Raw genomic sequence first — 19,798 nt, 5'->3', positions numbered from 1 at the left:
CGACTAATGTACAGTAATGTCACCGATCTGCCTGGACAGTGAGGATCTGATGCCTCGGTCACCTACATACTGTACATCATGTCTACCGTAATATTTGTATTGCTCTGTAACATGGCGTCTATGCAACATCCCTCCGGGGTAAGGGTATGTGCACACGTCAGGATTTCTTGCAGAAATTTCCTGAAGAAAACCGGAAATTTTCTGCAAGAAATCCGCATTTTTTTTTTGCGTTTTTTTCCTGTTTTTTTTTTTGCGGTTTTTTTTAGCATTTTGCAAGCGTAATTAGCTTGCAGAATGCTAAAGTTTTCCAAGCGATCTGTAGCATCGCTTGGAAAACTGACTGACAGGTTGGTCACACTTGACAAACATAGTGTTTGACAAGTGTGACCAACTTTTAATGGTGTGATTCACCATTCAATATTTATTGTCTTACTTGCAATATCTTATATTAATGTACTATGCAGCAAAACAATTTTTTGTCCACGTTCACAATTTAATATTTATTGTTTTATTTGCAAAATGTTATATTAATGTATTATGCAGCAAAAAAATTTTGTTCATTTTATTTGGTGTTCACATTGCACTTTATTGCACATTGCACCGCAATAGCTTGATTATTATTCTTTATTCATTCACTATGCACTTTAATAATTATTGCTGTTCATATTCTCCGATCGTTTCTTATTCTCTTTTAAATGTTTTTGTATTTATTACCTTACATATATTTATGGAAAAAGTGCAAATATGACTTGATCGTCTTTTTGCGTGGCTGTGCCGCTGTCTGTCTCAGCACTGTCTTTAGGTGGTCTCCTGTCGCTCGTCGGGTGACATGCGTCTCAGCACTGGCCGCTGCTCCCGACGGGTGCATGGAGATCGCTGATTGGTAGTTGGGGAGCCTGGGAGCGGCACTCACGCTGACGATCAGACACGTCATACTATTTGCCGGTCTCTTACCATGTGACCGGATTAAGGTGGTATTTAATGCCGACGCTTATCCCTGTAAGACCACGCCCCCTTGAGGAAGCGAGAATCTTTCTCGCGAAACGCGCGTCGGGGAGAGTGATCGCTCCCAGGTCTGACATCTTTAAAGCATGGGTAAATAACTCTTATATTTCACTACTTTACATGTGCGGTTCCTTATTTGATTATAAGTGTGATACTTACCGTTACTAGATTAGCGCTGTTAGGATTATTATATCCTGACTTCAGCCACACTTATTTAAATAAGAGCATTTGGTGCTACTTTGTACACGCCTATTTGGCGGTTAGCAATTGTTTGGCATCTTGGCACATTGTCAGCCCTTTGTTAGTGATCACGCTGCGCTATCACCGAGTTGGATCATTTCTTTTTCCATACATTTGACATATTGTCTTTATACTGTTGTAACGATGAATATTTGTTAATATCATATTTTTATATGTAATAAAATATATATTTTTTTATACGCAAAAACTCTTGATTTCTCCTTATTATTAATGACAATTTTGAGTTTAGTATATCTATTTGGATTTATATTGCTGGTTTCTTTATATGTTTTTACTATAGATGCAGCCTATGCAGCATCAATAGTAAAAGATAGAATGTTTAAAAATAATTAAAAAAATGCTTATACTCACCTGCAGACAGCCGATCTCCTCAGCGGCGTCCGTTCCTATAGATGGTGTGTGTGTGCAGGACCTTCGATGAAGTCGCGGTCACGTAACCGCGACGTCATCGCAGTCATGTGACCGCGACGTCATCGCAGTCATGTGACCGCGACGTCATCGCAGGTCCTTCACACACACCATCTATAGGAACGGAAGCGGCAGCATGCACCGATGAGAGGCAGGAAGACTCCGGGGGCCATCAGAAGGTGAGTATATGACTATTTTTTATTTTAATTCTTTTTTTTTTACCAATTATATGGTGCCCAGTCCGTGGAGTAGAGTCTCCTCTCCTCCACCCTGGGTACCAACCGCACATGATCTGCTTACTTCCCGCATGGGGTGCACAGCCCCGTGCGGGAAGTAAGCAGATCAATGCATTCCTAGGTGTGCGGAATCCCCGCAATTCCGCAAATTTAATGAACATGTTGCTTTTTTTTCCGCGATGCGATTTTTTCGCGGAAAAAAATGCAACATTTGCACAAGAAATGAGGAAAACACTGAAAATAATGGGAGGCATATGTAAGCGGTTTTTTTTGCGTTTTTTTGGCGTTTTTATCACGTTTTTATAGCGAAAAAACGAGAATAAACGCGAAAAATACTGAACGTGTGCACATGGCCTTACAAATCACCTCTCCAAGGTCCACGACTTCTGTAAGGCCATGTGCACACGTTCAGTATTTTTCGCGTTTTTTCGCTATAAAAACGTGATAAAAATGCGAAAAAAACGCAAAAAAAATGCTTACATATGCCTCCCATTATTTTCAGTGTTTTCCGCATTTCTTGTGCAAATGTTGCATTTTTTTCCGCAAAAAAATTGCATCGCGGAAAAAAAAGCAACATGTTCATTAAATTTGCGGAATTGCGGGGGTTCCGCACACCTAGGAGTGCATTTATCTGCTTACTTTCCGCATGGGGCTGTGCACCCCATGCGGGAAGTAAGCAGATCATGTGCGGTTGGTACCCAGGGTGGAGGAGAGGAGACTCTCCTCCACGGACTGGGCACCATATCATTGGTAAAAAAAAAAGAATTAAAAATTAAAAAATAGTCATATACTCACCTTCGATGGCCCCCGGAGTCTTCCCGCCTCTCATCGGTGCATGCTGCCGCTTCCGTTCCTATAGATGGTGTGTGTGAAGGACCTGCGATGACGTCGTGGTCACGTGACCGCGATGACGTCGCGGTCACGTGACCGCGACGTCATCGAAGGTCCTGCACACACACACCATCTATAGGAACGGACGCCGCTGAGGAGATCGGCTGTCTGCAGGTGAGTATAACCATTTTTTTTTTATTATTATTTTTAAACATTCTATCTTTTACTATTGATACTGTATAGGCTGCATCTATAGTAAAAAGTTGGTCACACTTGTCAAACGCTATGTTTGACAAGTGTGACCAACCTGTCAATCAGTTTTCCAAGCGATGCTACAGATCGCATGGAAAACTTTAGCATTCTGCAAGCTAATTACGCTTGCAAAATGCTAAAAAAAACCGCGAAAAAAACGCAAAAAAAAAATGCGGATTTCTTGCAGAAAATTTCCGGTTTTCTTTAGGAAATTTCTGCAAGAAATCCTGACGTGTGCACATACCCTAAAAGGAATATTCCCAAACAATAAGCAACGTGCAGAACTCCCAGAACCAGTGATCAGCAGCCAAATATTTATCATCTTATCACATAAGGGAAGAAAACCCACTGTCTCAGTCTCTCTCTGCTTTTACTCACATTCAGATTTACTTCCCAAGTAGAAAAAGCGCCCAATGGATCCTCAGGAAATTAAGATCTCAGCATAGGGGTATCTACAGACAAGGATTAGGCTGGGGCACACAGCGACACTGACCTCAACACCTGTCCTATGACCAAAGATTGCACTGCCACCCCGAGCACACTGCGACAAGCAAGTCACAAGAAGGACAACCGCCACATTTCTTTGTGACTTCCCTTTTTTGTTCGCAGAGCACTTGGGAATCGATAATGTAATGACTACAATACTACCCCCTATGTACAAGAATATAACGACTATAATACTGCTCCTATGTACAAGAATATAACTACTATAATACTGCCCCTATGTACAAGAATATAACTACTATAATACTGCTCCTATGTACAAGGATATAACGACTATAATACTGCTCCTATGTACAAGAATATAACGACTATAATACTGCTCCTATGTACAAGAATATAACTACTATAATACTGCTCCTATGTACAAGAATATAACGACTATAATACTGCTCCTATGTACAAGAATATAACGACTATAATACTGCCCCTATGTACAAGAATATAACTACTATAATACTGCCCCTATGTACAAGAATATAACGACTATAATACTGCCCCTATGTACAAGAATATAACTACTATAATACTGCCCCTATGTACAAGAATATAACGACTATAATACTGCCCCCTATGTACAAGAATATAACTACTATAATACTGCCCCTATGTACAAGAATATAACTACTATAATACTGCCCCTATGTACAAGAATATAACGACTATAATACTGCCCCTATGTACAAGAATATAACTACTATAATACTGCCCCTATGTACAAGAATATAACGACTATAATACTGCCCCCTATGTACAAGAATATAACTACTATAATACTGCCCCTATGTACAAGAATATAACTACTATAATACTGCTCCTATGTACAAGAATATTACTACTATAATACTGCTCCTATGTACAAGAATATTACTACTATAATACTGCCCCTATGTACAAGAATATAACTACTATAATACTGCCCCTATGTACAAGAATATAACTACTATAATACTGCCCCTATGTACAAGAATATAACTACTATAATACTGCACCTATGTACAAGAATATAACGACTATAATACTGCCCCTATGTACAAGAATATAACTACTATAATACTGCTCCTATGTACAAGAATATTACTACTATAATACTGCTCCTATGTACAAGAATATTACTACTATAATACTGCCCCTATGTACAAGAATATAACTACTATAATACTGCCCCTATGTACAAGAATATAACTACTATAATACTGCCCCTATGTACAAGAATATAACTACTATAATACTGCACCTATGTACAAGAATATAACGACTATAATACTGCCCCTATGTACAAGAATATAACTACTATAATACTGCCCCTATGTACAAGAATATAACTACTATAATACTGCCCCTATGTACAAGAATATAACTACTATAATACTGCCCCTATGTACAAGAATATAACTACTATAATACTGCCCCTATGTACAAGAATATAACTACTATAATACTGCCCCTATGTACAAGAATATAACTACTATAATACTGCCCCTATGTACAAGAATATAACTACTATAATACTGCTCCTATGTACAAGAATATTACTACTATAATACTGCTCCTATGTACAAGAATATTACTACTATAATACTGCCCCTATGTACAAGAATATAACTACTATAATACTGCCCCTATGTACAAGAATATAACTACTATAATACTGCCCCTATGTACAAGAATATAACTACTATAATACTGCCCCTATGTACAAGAATATAACTACTATAATACTGCTCCTATGTACAAGAATATAACTGCTATAATACTGCTCCTATGTGCAAGAATATAATTAATATAATACTGCCCCTATGTACAAGAATATAACTACTATAATACTGCCCCTATGTACAAGAATATAATTAATATAATACTGCTCCTATGTACAAGAATATAACTACTATAATACTGCCCCTATGTACAAGAATATAACTACTATAATACTGCCCCTTATGTATAGGAATATAACTACTATAATACTGCCCCTATGTACAAGAATATAATTAATATAATACTGCTCCTATGTACAAGAATATAACTACTATAATACTGCTCCTATGTACAAGAATATAACTACTATAATACTGCTCCTATGTACAAGAATATAACTACTATAATACTGCCTCCTATGTACAAGAATTTAACTACTATAATACTGTCCCCTATGTACAAGAATATAACTACTATAATATGGCTCCTATGTACAAGAATATAACTGCTATAATACTGCCCCTATGTACAAGAATATAACTACTATAATACTGCTCCAATGTACAAGAATATAACTACTATAATACTGCCCCTATGTACAAGAATATAACTACTATATTACTGCCCCGTATGTACAAGAATATAACTACTATAATACTGCTCCTATGTACAAGAAAATAACTACTATAATACTGCTCCTATGTACAAGAATATAACTACTATAATACTGCCCCTATGTACAAGAATATAACTACTATAATACTGCCCCTATGTACAAGAATATAACTACTATATTGCCCCTATGTACAAGAATATAACTACTATATTACTGCCCCCTATGTACAAGAATATAACTACTATAATACTGCTCCAATGTACAAGAATATAACTACTATAATACTGCCCCTATGTACAAGAATATAACTACTATAATACTGCTCCAATGTACAAGAATATAACTACTATAATGCTGCCCCTATGTACAAGAATATAACTACTATAATACTGCCCCTATGTACAAGAATATAATTACTATAATACTGCTCCTATGTACAAGAATATAACTACTATAATACTGCCCCTATGTACAAGAATATAACTACTATATTGCCCCTATGTACAAGAATATAACTACTATAATACTGCCCCTATGTACAAGAATATAACTACTATAATACTGCTCCAATGTACAAGAATATAACTACTATAATACTGCCCCTATGTACAAGAATATAACTACTATAATACGCCTATGTACAAGAATATAACTACTATAATACTGCTCCCTATGTACAAGAATATAACTACTATAATACTGCCCCTATGTACAAGAATATAATTACTATAATACTGCTCCTATGTACAAGAATATAACTACTATAATACTGCTCCTATGTACAAGAATATAACTACTATAATACTGCCCCTATGTACAAGAATATAACTACTATAATACTGCTCCTATGTACAAGAATATAACTACTATAATACTGCCCCTATGTACAAGAATATAACTACTATAATACTGCCCCTATGTACAAGAATATAACTACTATAATACTGCTCCAATGTACAAGAATATAACTACTATAATACTGCCCCTATGTACAAGAATATAACTACTATAATACTGCTCCAATGTACAAGAATATAACTACTATAATACTGCCCCTATGTACAAGAATATAACTACTATAATACTGCTCCCTATGTACAAGAATATAACTACTATAATACTGCCCCTATGTACAAGAATATAATTACTATAATACTGCTCCTATGTACAAGAATATAACTACTATAATACTGCCACCTATGTATAAGAATATAACTACTATAATACTGCTCCTATGTACAAGAATATAACTACTATAATACTGCTCCTATGTACAAGAAAATAACTACTATAATACTGCTCCTATGTACAAGAATATAACTACTATAATACTGCCCCTATGTACAAGAATATAACTACTATAATACTGCCCCTATGTACAAGAATATAACTACTATAATACTGCCCCTATGTACAAGAATATAACTACTATAATACTGCCGCTATGTATAAGAATATAACTACTATAATACTGCCCCCTATGTACAAGAATATAACTACTATAATACTGCTCCTATGTACAAGAATATGACTACTATAATACTGCCCCTATGTACAAGAATATAACTACTATAATACTGCCCCTATGTACAAGAATATAACTACTATAATACTGCCCCTATGTACAAGAATATAACTACTATAATACTGCCCCCTATGTACAAGAATATAACTACTATAATACTGCCCCTATGTACAAGAATATGACTACTATAATACTGCCCCTATGTACAAGAATATAACTACTATAATACTGCCCCTATGTACAAGAATATAACTACTATAATACTGCCCCATGTACAAGAATATAACTTCTATAATACTGCTCCTATGTACAAGAATATAACTACTATAATACTGCCCCTATGTAGAAGAATATAACTACTATAATACTGCCCCCTATGTACAAGAATATAACTACTATAATACTGCCCCCTATGTACAAGAATATAACTACTATAATACTGCCCCATGTACAAGAATATAACTACTATAATACTGCCCCCTATGTACAAGAATATAACTACTATTATACTGCTCCTATGGACAAGAATATAACTACTATAATACTGCCCCCTATGTACAAGAATATAACTACTATTATACTGCTCCTATGTACAAGAATATAACTACTATAATACTGCCCCCTATGTACAAGAATATAACTACTATAATACTGCCCCTATGTACAAGAATATAACTACTATTATACTGCTCCTATGTACAAGAATATAACTACTATAATACTGCCCCCTATGTACAAGAATATAACTACTATAATACTGCCCCCTATGTACAAGAATATAACTACTATAATACTGCCCCTATGTACAAGAATATAACTACTATAATACTGGCCCTATGGACAAGAATATAACTACTATAATACTGCCCCTATGTACAAGAATATAACTACTATAATACTGCCCCTATATACAAGAATATAACTACTATAATACTGCCCCTATGTACAAGAATATAACTACTATAATACTGCCCCTATGTACAAGAATATAACTACTATAATACTGGCCCTATGGACAAGAATATAACTACTATAATACTGCCCCTATGTACAAGAATATAACTACTATTATAACTATCACTTTTGAACAACTCTCATTTGGTAAGTTAATATCTCGTTCAGTGTTTATACCAATATTTCTGGTAGCCGTTAATTAACATGACAAAATCGACAATGTCTTGTATAGTGCTGTACGGGGATGAAAGCTGCGGGGACAACGGGTTCTTTCTCTGACATCTGCCTCTTTAAATATGAATCGGAGCTTCATTCGTCAGCCTGCGAGGGACAGTGCAGCTGCGCTGGACACGGCCAATGCAGGACAATGGCTCTCTGAGCGCAGATACAGAGGAGGGTGCAGGTGCCGGCCGGTCACAGGGAGACACTTTTACATAAGTTCTGACACTATGGCCTAAAAACAATCAACATTCAAATTTAAAGGGGTACAGATCCTTACAAGCACCATTGGGATTCCCCTCCATTATTGTCTACTATCTCATATTTATGACAATTTATTTTTCTTCCACATCACTTTCTCACATTTGTGTCTTTATTAATGTCATGAGATGAATCTGCTGCCGGTAACAATTCTACTCAGTCTCTCACTTTTGGAGCATAAAAAAGTTTTCTCATCATCTCTACATGTGGTAACATGGTAAAAGTGTCCCCTATGTACCTCCACATGATAATAGTGCCCCCTTCTGTACCTCCACACGATACTATTGCCCGTTCTGTACCTCCACATGGTAACAGTGCCCCCTCTGTACCTCCACATGATAATAGTGCCCCCTCTGTATCTCCACATAGTAAAAGTGCCACCTCTGTACCTCCACATAGTAAAAGTGCCCCATCTGTACCTCCACACGATGATAGTGCCCCCTCTGTACCTCCACATGATAATAGTGCCCCCTCTGTATCTCCACATAGTAAAAGTGTCCCCTCTGTATCTCCACATAGTAAAAGTGCCACCTCTGTACCTCCACATAGTAAAAGTGCCCCCTCTGTACTTCCACATAGTAAAAGTGCCCCATCTGTACCTCCACATAGTAAAGTGCCACCTCTGTACCTCCACATAGTAAAAGTGCCCCATCTGTACCTCCACACGATGATAGTGCCCCCTCTGTACCTCCACATGATAATAGTGCCCCCTCTGTATCTCCACATAGTAAAAGTGTCCCCTCTGTATCTCCACATAGTAAAAGTGCCACCTCTGTACCTCCACATAGTAAAAGTGCCCCCTCTGTACCTCCAGATAGTAAAAGTGCCCCTTCTGTACCTCCACATAGTAAAAGTGCCACCTCTGATCCTCCATAGTAAAAGTGCCACCTCTGTATCTCCACATAGTAAAAGTGCCAACTCTGTACCTCCACATGATAAAAATGCCCCCCTTTGTACCTCCACATGATAATAGTGCCCCTCTGCACCTCCACATAATAGTGCCCCCTCTGTACCTCCACGTGATAATAGTGCCCCCTCTGTACTTCCACATAATAGTGCCCCCTCTGTACCTCCACATGATAATAGTGCCCCCTTTGTACCTCCACATAATAGTGCCCCCTCTGCACCTCCACATAATAGTGCCCCCTCTGTACCTCGTGATAATAGTGCCCCCTCTGTACTTCCACATAATAGTGCCCCCTCTGTACCTCCACATGATAATAGTGCCCCCTTTGTACCTCCACATGATAATAGTGCCCCCTCTGTACCTCCACATAATACTGCCCCCTCTGTACCTCCACGTGATAATACTGCCCCCTCTGTACCTCCACGTGATAATAGTGCCCCCTCTGTACCTCCACATAATACTGCCCCCTCTGTACCTCCACGTGATAATAGTGCCCCCTCTGTACTTCCACATAATAGTGCCCCGTCTGTGCCTTCACTTGGTAACTGTGCCCCCTCTGTATCTCTACACTGTAATAATGCCCCCTCTATATCTCCACATGTTAATAGAGCGTCCTGCGTGTCTCCACATGGTAATTGGAAAACCTCTGTATCTCCACACTGTAATAGTACCTCCCCTGTGCCCCCACATGGTAATTGTGCCCCTCTGTATCTCCACATTGTAATAGTGCCTCCCCTGTATATCCACACTGTAATAGTGCCCTCTCTGTGCCTCCATATATTGCCCCTCTGTATTTACATTTGTTAATAGTGCCCCTCTATATCTAGATATGGTAATAGTGCCCCCTTTGTGCCTCCACATGGTAAATGTGCCCTCTCTGTATTTCCACATGGTAATCTTGCCCCCTCATGAAAATAGGGCCCCCTCTGGACCTCTACATGTTAATTGTACCCCCTTGGTATCTGCACACAGTAATAGTACCCCCTTTGTATCTCCATACAGTAATAGCGCCCCCTCTATGTTTCCACATGATAATGGTGCCCCCTCTGTATTCTGCATCTCCACATGGTACTAGTGCATCCTGTGTCTCCACATGGTAATTGTGCCCCCTCTGTATGTCCACACTGTAATAGTGCCCCCTCTTTATGTCCACACTGTAATAGTGCCCCCTCTGTATGTCCACACTGTAATAGTGCCCCCTCTGTGTCTCCACATAATACAAATTCCACACTTTAACAGTGCCCAATCTGTGTCTCCACATGGTAATTGTGCCCCCTCTGTGTCTTCACATGGTAATTGTGCCCCCTCTGTATGTCCACACTGTAATTGTGCCCGCTCTGTGTCTCCACATGGTAATTGTGCGCCCTCTGTGTCTCCATGGTAATTGTGCCCCCTGTGTCTCCACATGGTAATTGTGCCCCCTCTATATGTCCACACTGTAATTGTGCCCCCTCTGTGTCTCCACATGGTAATTGGGCCCCCTCTGTATGTCCACACTGTAATAGTGCCCCCTCTGTGTCTCCACATAATACACATTCCACACTTTAACAGTGCCCAATCTGTGTCTCCACATGGTAATTGTGCCCCCTCTGTGTCTCCACATGGTAATTGTGCCCCTCTGTATGTCCACACTGTAATTGTGCCCGCTCTGTATCTCCACATGGTAATTGTGCCCCCTCTGTATCCACACTGTAATTGTGCCCGCTCAGTGTCTCCACATGGTAATTGTGCCCCCTCTATATGTCCACACTGTAGTTGTGCCCCCTCTGTGTCTCCACATGGTAATTGTGCCCCCTCTATATGTCCGTAATTGTGCCCCCTGTGTCTCCACATTGTATTTGTGCCCCCTCTATATGTCCACACTGTAATTGTGCCCCTTCTGTGTCTCCACATGGTAATTGTGCCCCCTCTGTATGTCCACACTGTAATTGTGCCCCCTCTATATGTCCACACTGTAACTGTGCCCCCCTCTGTGTCTCCACATGGTAATTGTGCCCCCTCTATATGTCCGTAATTGTGCCCCCTCTGTGTCTCCACATGGTAATTGTGCCCCCTCTATAGGTCCACACTGTAATTGTGCCCCCTCTGTGTCTCCACATGGTAATTGTGCCCCCTCTGTATGTCCACACTGTAATAGTGCCCCCTGTGTCTCCACAAAATACAAACTCCACACTTTAACAGTGCCCAATCTGTGTCTCCACATAGTGATAGTACTCTGTTTGCTTCCACATACTGCCCCCACTCAGTTATTATAGTGCCCAATGAGTCCTAACACATTAATACTGCCATCACACTAACAGTGTCCAATCTACGTGTCCACATGGAAATATTGCCCTTCGCTGTAATAGCGCCCAATCTGTGACTCTATACAGTAATAATACCCACTCTATACTACCACAAGGTATAGCTGCCCCCACACAGTACAAGTGTCCAGTGTGTATTTCCACACATTAATAGTGCCCTCTCATTCCCTCCACATTGTGGTACTGCCCCCATTGAGTCATAGTGTCCCGTTTGTGTATTCACAAGTTAATATTGCCCAGTCTGTGTCTCCACACAGTAATACTGCACCCTCTGTCTCCTTATTAAAATACCTCCCCCACGTGGTAAAAGTGACCATTGTGGGTCTCTACACAGTACTAGTGCCCCTCTGTGCCTCCTGCTACCAGAAACCATCACATCCCATTATTCGCTTTGGAACTTTAAGGGCTTTTCCTGGAATCGACACTTACCTTTCCACAGGTAGGTAAATGTCTGTTTGAAGATGGCCCTAACAATTAGGAGAACGGGGGTCTCGTGACACCTGTTGTTTTAAGATGGCTATTTCTGTTAGCCCCTTAGACTTTACACGGAGAGGCAGTGCGTATGCTCGACCGCTGTTTTAGGAGACCCAGGGTTGTGATTTGTGGGGGTCCGAGAAGTTCTAAAACTTTAGAAAAGACAATAGGGAGGAACTTAATAATTTTTTACGCTTTTTATGCCAAACCTCATTTGCATAGCTAATTATGCCTACTATCAAAAAGTGTAAAATAGCAACAAAAACAACTAAACCTTTTTTTTCTTTTACGGCAAAATGTTGTACATCAAAATTTGCAACTTTTTGACTCCAGAAAACTGTAGCGAAAACTTTAGACGCTCTCCTGTTTTATTTTTCATTATTTAGATCTCTGCTTGCTGTCAGTGGCTGATACTTTTTTTTGTTTTTAAATCCTGTGCCTAAATCCTACAAACCTAATACTTCTCACAGCTGAGGGTTTGTTACAAAAGAATACAATCTGGGTAAGGGAAATGTAAAACCCAAAGCTCCCCGAGTCACGTGACTATAGAAGAGGGAATAGTGGGTGAACGTACAATGTTTTTTTACATTTCTTACTCCAAAATGGCTCTGTTGGTCCCCCCCCCATCCCAAATAACTGCTGCTCCATGTGGAACGTTATGTCGACAGTTAAAGGGGCAGACCCCATTATTATTTTGCTGTGAGCTCTTCCCTTCTTACAGTCTGCAAACCATATTCCAAAAATACTGATGTTTGGAAAACTAAAAAGCAACGCTTCATGACAATCTGGCCACTAGATGGCGATAAGTATTAATAATTCAGTATTCCTATGATTAGCCTAGGTTGGTTTGCATCTAGCCCTGTTACACAGGAGCTAACACTCCGCAGAGGGCGTGCAGGCAGGAGGTGAAGGGTTAAGGATCCAGTCCGCCCGCAGATCCCCTATAACACACACCTCGGACCCCCGTTTCTGGCACATGAGATATTTTGCATTGCTGTCACCTTTATCTCATATCTGGCTGACAATCGGTGCTTTAACCCCTGCCTGCCCTATAGATCCCCCCTCGCATGCATTATTCTGTGCCTTTTAGGGGATACGTCAGTCACTAAGTCTCGGGTCCCCCCAAAATGTTCCAGCCTTTAACCTCAATAAACGTGTTGGGCTTTTTAAAGGGTGATGACAGGCATGTTTATGGTGGAGTCTGGCCCAGTGTTATTACATTACCGATGTAATTGATTTGTGCCACGGACACGAGCGACAGCCTGACAAATGGAGGCAGGGGTGACAGTGACATCTCTGAACCAGGGGCCAAGCACAGCACAGAGGAGGTGGTGGGGGACATTTTTTTTATTTCGTGAGCTGGTAATGTGATTATAACATACGGTAGATAAGAGAACCTTTCAATAGAAAATTAATAGGGAGGCTTGCCTCCAAAATTCAGGACCCTGAAGCCTAATTAAGCACAAATGGGGAATGTGCAACTATCATCCCTTTAAAAGGGATGTGTCACCAAGTCAAAAGTGTCCATTTTTTGCTCTTATTTTATTCCCACCTCTCCCCTGAGTATTCCATATATGAAAATATGCATGTTCTTCCCCGATTAGTCCTGAAGCTGGAATTGTATGTCCCATCAATATCGGATCTATACAAACCCCAATATTCATAACTTTCCATCAGAGACACAAAGCCTGGGGAAGTTCTTTCATAGCAGCTCATCCTGGAGAGAGCCTACTGCCCCTTCTCTGATCAAACAAATGTCAGAATTCATGTCCAATCTCACAATAGGCATCATGCCTTAATTGTTTTGGTCACTGCAGGCCGTCCTGGCCTTAAAGTGGATTTTAATTAGGTTTGACACATCCCAGTCGTACGTAATTTCCTCATTTCCCCTACGTTAAATGGTGTAATTCTACTTCAAGAAGTGTAAGCTCCTGTCCTTCTACTGGAAATTCGGTGTGAGAAAGGAGGAGGGGGGTGAATGCCTCCTAACTGGAGCTGGGTTATGGATCTTAATACTTTCTATGGCAGCCCCATACTGTGAAATATTAGAGGTTAGGGGGTATCAATCAATTTCTTCTTCCCAGGCTGAGAGATTGAAGTAGAGTAGCAAGCTAACTAGGCAATGTCTAGGGGTCCAGTAATAAGCATATGTTGACCCTCGTTTGAGTGTTTTGACACACTGTAGTTTCTAGTGAAACAGCCCTAATTTTTTATGACTTGTCATTGTGCAGTAAAAGGGTTGTCAGGTTTAGGGATCAGAGCGGAAGTTTGCGTTCTGGTACTCAACCAGAACTTTATTCCAAAGTTCGGTTCGGGTATCAGAACTGTACATGAACTAGAACCAGAACCGGACTCCCAATGAAAACAATGGGGACCTGAACTTTTGAGCTCCAATATTCTCTCACTGTCTGAAAAGGACTTTCCCCAGAACTCCGAACATTGCAACTGACTTTCGGGAGAAGTCCAAGTTCGGTGTTTAGCACTGGCCACTAACCGGTGCCCAAACTTTTAGGTTCAGATTCACTCCTCTCTAGTCAGGTTAGACAATGATGGGATCCATTACAAATGTACACTAAAGTGGACATCCCTGCCGGGTCTTGGGGTGGCGATTAGAATGTTCCATAATTGGGGACTCCAATGTTCTTTATCTACTAGGGTACTTCTGACATTGGACACAGCAGCTGGTATTATAGGGCTGAGGCAAATTTCAGCCCAATGTCTGCCTATTGTAACCCCTGCCAAGCACTACAACAAATAGTCAGTGGGGCTCAGAAAATGTCATATTTGTTTTTGGCTCAGTTGGATATATTTGGGTCATTATAGTCAATGGTCCATCTCGTAGCCCTCAACGCCACAAGGAAACTAAGTGACATGGTACGAATCTTACTACAGCTGCCATCTCTACTGGTCACAGCGATTGAAACCGTCACCGACAGGACATTCGTGGCATGTTCCACTAATGTCTATCCTGAGTTGACCCCTTTAAACTATGTAAGAAGAAGTAATAATCCCACCAATAGCTGTTAGCCAAAAGCCAGAAACCGTAGACGCACCACCATATTGCTACCGATAGCCCTCATCATCTCCACTAATTATCTCAGATCCCATCTACTTTGTGATGGGATTATCATGAAGAATGTTAATCTATGAGCGCAGAAGTGATTTCAGATGTGAAGTCATCATCAGGGATAAGGAGGATTTTACAAACTCATGAAAAACAGACGTAAAGCAAAATCAGCCTCTTAAAAAAGGAAATTGTAGTAACTATGAAACAAAGCAGAATGTGTCGGGCCCGCAGTCGGTGTCAGTTTCGTGGCCTGGCTGCTTTCCAGAGCTGGCACAGGCCAGTGTAATTAATACCCTGCAGTCATCATATGGGAGGATTGTGATTAATAGCAGGTACGAGCAGCCCACGTCACATGAGATTGTAGGCGACAGGTTAAGCCACCCTTGTCCTCACCATTTTGTGTTACAAGTTCTGCTTCCAACTGGACTGGGATTGTCCACACTGTGATGTTATCTATGGTTCCTTATGGGTCTGAAAGAAGATGAAGAAAACGAGTACGGATAAAGCTCAGGATTCTAGAAAACTGTTGTGATCATCATAAACCAGAAGTTCATTGATGAAATGAGGCCAAACATTGAACTGGAAAGCACTGGTGGCCCAACTCAAGTAAAATGAGATATAGAAGAAGGACTGGTGGGCAATTTCCAGTTGGAAAAGATGTGGAATGAAAACTGACAGCCTATCCTCTTGTTGGAAGAGATGTAAACGAGGACTGGTGGACCATCTCCAGATGGAAAAGTTGGAGAAAAAGAACAGGTGGCCCATCGCCAGGTGAAAAAGATTTAGAAGAATTAATGGCCTATCCTCAGTTGGGTGAGGTGTAAAGGAGGGCTGGTGGCCCATGTCCAGAAGGAAAATATGTAGAACTGGTGAACAATCTCCATTTGAAAAAGATGTAGACATAGTACTAGTGGTCCATCTTCAGTTAGAAGAGGTGTAAAAGGACTGGTGGTCCATCTTCAGCTGGAAGAGGTTTAAAAAGATTGGTGGCCCATCTCCAGTTGAGTATGATAAAGAAGGGCTGTTTCCATTTTCTTCTGTTGTAGAAGATCTGGTGGCTCATCTCTATTTGGCTAAGATGTTGAAAAAGGACAAGTGGTCCATTCATCAGTTGGGCAAGAAAAAGAACTGGTGGGCCAAAACCAAAAGAAAGAATTGTAATAGGATGGTTGGAAGATTTCTGGATTAACTAGTTGAAGAAGAAATACAGTAGTGTCTCCAATTGAAAGAGAGGTAGAAGGAGGTCTAGTGGTCCATATCCAGTTAGAAGACATGTAGAAGTAAGACTGGATGTCCATCTCCAATTCAATGAAATGCAGAAGAAGGAGGACTCCAGTCTAAAGAGATGTAGAAGGATCAGCAGCTTATTTCCAGTATTTGTGATGTAGACGAATGGCTGTCGGTCCATCTCCAGTTGGACGAAATCTAAACCAAACAATAGGGTGTACATAATGAAGATGAGGCCTCCTGAAAGAATCAAACTGACTCCTAATAATAGTTCATATCACTTCACAACTATTCCTAAACAGAAAGAACCATTGTTTGTCCTATATTCTCCCAATTCTTGACATGACCCTTAAAACAATTTCTTCCTCCCGCATTTGCTAGCTTGCGTAGCTCATGAACAAGGGAAGTTTGGAACAGGGAGTGAGGAGCTCAACTAAGGCCGAGACCTCACTTCCTTAGGAGCCATAATTTTCATCATATACTACTGCATTATCCAAAGTGGAGAAGTGGATCACTGAACCAAAATTAGTTAGTTGCTGGCTAATATAAGAGCAGAGTCGAAGGAATTTCCCTATTCTTAATTCGCCACTTTCAAGGGTAAATTTTACATGTATGTGATAACATAACCATAATTTATGGTGTCTTCATTTATGAAATGGGGTTCCATAATCCCAAATATGTTCCTGGGGTGCAGTCATTAAATGTGGGTCCTTGTAGCACCCATGTCCTAGACTCGGAGCCCGGCGACTACTCTACTACAACATCCAGACATTGAATATGTTAATGAATGACACAAACAAAGACCCATTTTTCTTCTCCAAAGTCAAGACGCCTCCAGCGTAGACATCTGGTCATTATCCCTCAAAATGGTGAGTTACCAGACTGGTAGTGCCAGGCTCGGGCAGATCCGGGCAGACGCTGCTCGACGAGCAGGTGTCAGCCTATAGAGCATTCCTTCACTGTACTGCAGGCTGTAAATTTCTATCTATTTATCTACGTATCTAGCATCCTTGGGACAGGTCAGAGTTGGATCTTTGTTCTCGCGTTCTATAACCTCACAGAACGGACACCTACTGGGATGAGGGGGTGCAAAGGAAAGCTAAAGGGGGCGAAATCACAGAATTATCCGAGAAAAACCCCACCAGGGGCTTGTGCTACAGATGCTGCACCCATTGTGGGATGGGGGTTACGCCACGCGATCCATCCAGATGGAGAGGTGTAGGCAGAAGACAGACCCAAGATTACAGCGGAGGTTAAGGGTGTGTGGGAACAAATGCTCGGCCGAGGCTGTGAATCTTTAACCCCTTCACTGCTGGAGATCCCGGCCCATAAAATATATTTCTGCCTACTCAGAAGTAATTTTAGCTGTAGCTGATCTGCCCCCCTAATGACCCGGCTCCGAACACTACATAATATCTGCAGCTGATAATACTGCAAAGGGGCGAAACGTACTGACGGTATACTGCTAAAAGGGGCAGAGACAACGTTGTAGGGTGATTGGGATCATGGCATCATATGCAGTATTAGTACCATACACCATGTGCCATCCATCTGAAGGTAATAAGCAAGTGACACATCTGCCATGCTGTCACTGGATAATGATCACTTGGGCATTTGCAGTTGTTTTTTTCATTAGGATCTTGTGTAACATCTATGTTTGTGGGTCCAGAGATGACATATGTAGGTCAAGTGCAAAAATCTCATGAGTGCCCCTCCACCTACCCTGAACATTGACGCAGCCCCCAATGTCTGAAAATGGAAAAGAAGCATGACCACCCCCAGCTCACCAAAGTACCAACCACATGTGCTACAGTGTGTCAGCCCCAGATGGAGTGCATGCCATAGAAAAACTCCCATACAGTACTGGGACAGAGATGCCCCGTGTGCCAACGAGTGATACCCTTATTGAGTGACTGCCACAGTAATGCCCCTATAATGCCAACTACATGTGCTGCCATACAGTGTCTCAGCCTCAGATGGAGTGCCTGCCACAGAGATGCCCCTCTACCATAGCTGGCCATAGACTGCCTGCCACAGAGATGCCCCTCTACCATAGCGGCCATAGACTGCCTGCCAGAGAGATGCCCCTCTACCATACCGGCCATAGAGTGCCTGCCACAGAGATGCCCCTCTACCATAGCGGCCATAGAGTGCCTGCCACAGAGATGCCCCTCTACCATAGCGGCCATAGAGTGCCTGCCACAGAGATGCCCCTCTACCATAGCGGCCATAGAGTGCCTGCCACAGAGATGCCCCTCTACCATAGAGTGCCTGCCACAGAGATGCCCCTCTACCATAGCGGCCATAGAGTGCCTGCCACAGAGATGCCCCTCTACCATAGCGGCCATAGAGTGCTTGCCACAGAGATGCCCCTCTACCATAGCGGCCATAGACTGCCTGCCACAGAGATGCCCCTCTACCATAGCGGCCATAGAGTGCGAGCCACAGAGATGCCCCTCTACCATAGCGGCCATAGAGTGCCTGCCACAGAGATGCCCCTCTACCATAGAGTGCCTGCCACAGAGATGCCCCTCTACCATAGCGGCCATAGAGTGCTTGCCACAAAGATGCCCCTCTACCATAGCGGCCATAGAGTGCCTGCCACAGAGATACAGAGATACCCCTCTACCATAGAGTGCCTGCCACAGAGATGCCCCTCTACCATAGCGGCCATAGAGTGCTTGCCACAGAGATGCCCCTCTACCATAGCGGCCATAGAGTGCGAGCCACAGAGATGCCCCTCTACCATAGCGGCCATAGAGTGCGAGCCACAGAGATGCCCCCAATGTACCAATGCTGATGTTGCCATACAGAGTGTAAGACTGCATGTCCGGCACAGAGATGCCCCATTGTGCTAACCCCAGATGTATGCCAAATAGACGCCCCCCAGAGAAGGAACAAAAGATACCCCCCCAATTTCAATCCCAGATGCCCCCATAAATCACTTACCATAGAGATGCTGCCCACACTGCCAACGGTAGATGATCCCATACAGTGTCTCAGCCACAGATGCCCCTTAGAGTGCCTGCCATAAGGATGCCCGCCAGTATGCC

The sequence above is a fragment of the Ranitomeya variabilis genome, chromosome 7, assembly GCF_051348905.1.
Source record: "Ranitomeya variabilis isolate aRanVar5 chromosome 7, aRanVar5.hap1, whole genome shotgun sequence".
NCBI classification, from domain to species: Eukaryota; Metazoa; Chordata; class Amphibia; order Anura; family Dendrobatidae; genus Ranitomeya; species Ranitomeya variabilis.
Note: the sequence above shows the minus strand (reverse complement) of the source record.